This window comes from Schistocerca serialis, unplaced genomic scaffold (genome assembly GCF_023864345.2).
Source record: "Schistocerca serialis cubense isolate TAMUIC-IGC-003099 unplaced genomic scaffold, iqSchSeri2.2 HiC_scaffold_1235, whole genome shotgun sequence".
Taxonomy (NCBI): domain Eukaryota; kingdom Metazoa; phylum Arthropoda; class Insecta; order Orthoptera; family Acrididae; genus Schistocerca; species Schistocerca serialis.
In genome coordinates, this window is record NW_026047442.1 from 280,001 (window position 1) to 285,000 (window position 5,000).

General features: G+C 55.4%; 2 non-coding genes across 2 annotated transcripts; both read right to left on the bottom strand.

Annotated features, from left to right (window-relative positions):
* Nucleotides 1–144: 144 nt before the first annotated feature.
* Nucleotides 145–299, bottom strand: LOC126436385 (5.8S ribosomal RNA). The gene has a single exon (XR_007580621.1). It is a non-coding gene; the product is annotated as a 5.8S ribosomal RNA (ribosomal RNA).
* Nucleotides 300–652: 353 nt separating this feature from the next.
* On the bottom strand, nucleotides 653–2,561 carry LOC126436414 (small subunit ribosomal RNA). The gene has a single exon (XR_007580647.1). It is a non-coding gene; the product is annotated as a small subunit ribosomal RNA (ribosomal RNA).
* Between the last annotated feature and the right edge of the window lie 2,439 nt (nucleotides 2,562–5,000).

Consider the following 5,000-nt stretch of genomic DNA (forward strand, 5'->3'; position numbering starts at 1 on the left):
CTACCGAGTAAGTACCGGTATGCGAACCGCCAGGCGACGGGCGCGCATCGCACGTTTAAGGAGACGCGGCCGGCCCCACAGGCGGCCACGACACTCCCAGGTCAGCGAAGCGGGGCAAACGCCGCGCGCTTCAGTATACGTAGCCGACCCTCAGCCAGACGTGGCCCGGGAACGGAATCCATGGACCGCAATGTGCGTTCGAAACGTCGATGTTCATGTGTCCTGCAGTTCACATGTCGACGCGCAATTTGCTGCGTTCTTCATCGACCCACGAGCCGAGTGATCCACCGTCCTGGGTGATCTTTTCATAGTTTCCACCATCTCTTTCGAGACAGTTGCATAGGCGGGACTGAGGCGTGTGGCGGCCCTGTTCCAGCGTTCAGTGTCCAACGGCCTCACGGCCGATGGGCGTCGTACGGCTCCACACCGGAGCGGACAGGCAGTCGGGCGAAAGTCATTCAAAACCGGCGCCAGGCGCCAGGTGCCGCAGGCCAGCCGCTCCAGCGCTTCAGCGCTCGTACCACACAACATTGCCGTTAGTTTTGAGACGAACGCGTGGTTCCGCACGCGGCGCACGGCTACTGCGAGCCGTACAGGTAGCTGCGTGTTGCGCGACACGACACGCACATCGAAAGACATGCAGTCTAGTCGGTAATGATCCTTCCGCAGGTTCACCTACGGAAACCTTGTTACGACTTTTACTTCCTCTAAATGATCAAGTTTGGTCATCTTTCCGGTAGCATCGGCAACGACAGAGTCAATGCCGCGTACCAGTCCGAAGACCTCACTAAATCATTCAATCGGTAGTAGCGACGGGCGGTGTGTACAAAGGGCAGGGACGTAATCAACGCGAGCTTATGACTCGCGCTTACTGGGAATTCCTCGTTCATGGGGAACAATTGCAAGCCCCAATCCCTAGCACGAAGGAGGTTCAGCGGGTTACCCCGACCTTTCGGCCTAGGAAGACACGCTGATTCCTTCAGTGTAGCGCGCGTGCGGCCCAGAACATCTAAGGGCATCACAGACCTGTTATTGCTCAATCTCGTGCGGCTAGAAGCCGCCTGTCCCTCTAAGAAGAAAAGTAATCGCTGACAGCACGAAGGATGTCACGCGACTAGTTAGCAGGCTAGAGTCTCGTTCGTTATCGGAATTAACCAGACAAATCGCTCCACCAACTAAGAACGGCCATGCACCACCACCCACCGAATCAAGAAAGAGCTATCAATCTGTCAATCCTTCCGGTGTCCGGGCCTGGTGAGGTTTCCCGTGTTGAGTCAAATTAAGCCGCAGGCTCCACTCCTGGTGGTGCCCTTCCGTCAATTCCTTTAAGTTTCAGCTTTGCAACCATACTTCCCCCGGAACCCAAAAGCTTTGGTTTCCCGGAGGCTGCCCGCCGAGTCATCGGAGGAACTGCGGCGGATCGCTGGCTGGCATCGTTTATGGTTAGAACTAGGGCGGTATCTGATCGCCTTCGAACCTCTAACTTTCGTTCTTGATTAATGAAAACATACTTGGCAAATGCTTTCGCTTCTGTTCGTCTTGCGACGATCCAAGAATTTCACCTCTAACGTCGCAATACGAATGCCCCCGCCTGTCCCTATTAATCATTACCTCGGGTTCCGAAAACCAACAAAATAGAACCGAGGTCCTATTCCATTATTCCATGCACACAGTATTCAGGCGGGCTTGCCTGCTTTAAGCACTCTAATTTGTTCAAAGTAAACGTGCCGGCCCACCGAGACACTCAATAAAGAGCACCCTGGTAGGATTTCAACGGGGTCCGCCTCGGGACGCACGAGCACGCACGAGGCGGTCGCACGCCTTCGGCTCGCCCCACCGGCAGGACGTCCCACGATACATGCCAGTTAAACACCGACGGGCGGTGAACCAACAGCGTGGGACACAAATCCAACTACGAGCTTTTTAACCGCAACAACTTTAATATACGCTATTGGAGCTGGAATTACCGCGGCTGCTGGCACCAGACTTGCCCTCCAATAGATACTCGTTAAAGGATTTAAAGTGTACTCATTCCGATTACGGGGCCTCGGATGAGTCCCGTATCGTTATTTTTCGTCACTACCTCCCCGTGCCGGGAGTGGGTAATTTGCGCGCCTGCTGCCTTCCTTGGATGTGGTAGCCGTTTCTCAGGCTCCCTCTCCGGAATCGAACCCTGATTCCCCGTTACCCGTTACAACCATGGTAGGCGCAGAACCTACCATCGACAGTTGATAAGGCAGACATTTGAAAGATGCGTCGCCGGTACGAGGACCGTGCGATCAGCCCAAAGTTATTCAGAGTCACCAAGGCAAACGGACCGGACGAGCCGACCGATTGGTTTTGATCTAATAAAAGCGTCCCTTCCATCTCTGGTCGGGACTCTGTTTGCATGTATTAGCTCTAGAATTACCACAGTTATCCAAGTAACGTGGGTACGATCTAAGGAACCATAACTGATTTAATGAGCCATTCGCGGTTTCACCTTAATGCGGCTTGTACTGAGACATGCATGGCTTAATCTTTGAGACAAGCATATGACTACTGGCAGGATCAACCAGGGAGCTGCGTCAACTAGAGCTGAGCAGCCGGCCGCCCGGGAGTGTGTCCCGGGGGCCCGCGCGAACACGCAAGCGTCCGCTCAATTATTCTGCAAACAGGAGGAGGCTGAGCTCCCCTGCACAACACACCTCGAAACCCTCTCAGGTCCCGGCGGCGCGCAGCGCCGTCCTAAGTACTTGGTCGGGTTCGAGAGAGGCGCAATCGCCCGGAGTTAGGCGAGTAGACGCTTTAGGTGCGACCACCCGTGCTCCCAACTGAGCTTGCCGCTGCCGACAGAGGCCCGGGAGCGTGCTGTCGTGGCATTGCCGGCGGGAGACAACACGCGCCACCTACGGTGACCGGCAGCTCCAACGCCAGCGCCACAGAAGGACAAAAGCCCCACTTGGGTGCCGAAGCGAACTCTCCCAGCACAGCGCACGCGCCAACACGTCCGCACAGCTGCGATACAAACCACCTGCGAGAACCGCTGGGGCGACCGAGCAGCAGACGGCGTCGCGGCGCCGAGCGCCGGGCGGCGGCGCATCCTCAGCGCACACAGTCCTCAATCGGACCAGCACACTGCAGATGGCCACCGCGCTTCGCACCGGGCCCGCGAGGACCTACTTTGGCCGCAAGGCGCCGCGAGCAGGGGGCGCCGGCGCGCAGCTGCGCCGCCTGCCGCGTCCGTCGGCCGGCGCGCCTGCCACTGGCCGCCCCCACCAGCCGGCTGTAGCGCGTGCGCCCACGCACCGCGCTGCCAGCACGCCGGGCGGCCCCCCCTCACCGGCCGGGGACGGTCCCACCCAGCCACCGCCGCGTATCGCCTCACACCCAGATCCCCTTTCACGTTCGTGGGCATGGTGGGTCCCCTTTCACGTTCGTGGGCATGGTGGGTATCCATGAAACAACCGGTTAATAGCTCGACCGATCGTCGCCAACACTGATTCACCTCTAGCGAGAACAACCGCACCACAACGGGTTACCAGTTGTTCATTTGCGTAACGTCACCAGCAAACGTAGACGTCCATCGCCATTTGCAACGAGTATTGCATGCCTGTGTCAGGTGTCACAACACACTACGTCTGCCCACATAGACGCAACAACATGTGCACGCCTAGAGAACACGTGGAAGGTAGCCCCCGTACGTATGCGGTGTCCATTGCGCGAACGACTGTCAGCCGGCCTCTGCAGCATGTCGCAGATGTGGAACGCGGTGCAACATGCTATCACAGTGTGTGAGAAGAGACGACTACGTCCGAATACACGCTCCACTACATCAACAGACTGCTCATGCTGATCGCCATCCAGGGCGTCCGTTCCTCCCACACGTCTGAATGGCGTACCACACTGCAATCCAGCTCCTAAAGGGAGACGACACGTAGCTGCGTCCACAATATTTGGACTGTATGGTCCGCCGTTGCTAGGCGCAGTCGTCGTACGGTCACACATGTGCCACGATGTATCATTCAGTACATACGGACCAATGTGCAGCACAGTTTGTGGGTTTTGCGTACATCCGCGGACAGGTGACAGGCCGTACCACAACGTAGGCTGAGTACGTCGGCATGCGAAGGGCATTGAACATGCAAACTTCTCAACGACCAGCTTGCGAAGGCAGGGGGGAAGGGGGGGGGCATGTACGTCCTGCTGCTATCCACATTACAGTGTATAGCAGGAGCATGTGGAAAGTCAGCAACACTTGCAAGGTGTTTAACATGACGCGATACACAGGGGACCGGGCAGTGCGAATAGCGAACTATATTGCGAGGGTTGCGGTTAGGCAACACTACACTAATTTAACGAGTTGCATAACAATTACAGAGCAGGTTCAGCGACAACGTGCGTCAGGTTAAGGCGCAATATAGGTTAGGTTGAGGCGCAATATGGGTTACGTTAAGGCACAAATTAGGTTACGTTAAGGCACAAATTAGGTTACGTTAAGGCACAAATTGGGTTACGTTAAGGCACAAATTGGGTTACGTTAAGGCACAAATTGGGTTACGTTAAGGCACAACATGGGTTACGTTAAGGCACAACATGGGTTACGTTAAGGCACAACATGGGTTACGTTAAGGCACAACATGGGTTACGTTAAGGCACAACATGGGTTACGTTAAGGCACAACATGGGTTACGTTAAGGCACAACATGGGTTACGTTAAGGCACAACATGGGTTACGTTAAGGCACAACATGGGTTACGTTAAGGCACAACATGGGTTAGGTTAAGGCACAACATGGGTTAGGTTAAGGCACAACATGGGTTAGGTTAAGGCACAACATGGGTTAGGTTAAGGCACAACGTAAGTTAGGTTAAGGCACAACGTAAGTTAGGTTAAGGCACAACGTAAGTTAGGTTAAGGCACAACGTAGGTTAGGTTAAGGCACAACGTAGGTTAGGTTAAGGCACAACGTAGGTTAGGTTAAGGCACAACGTAGGTTAGGTTAAGGCACAACGTAGGTT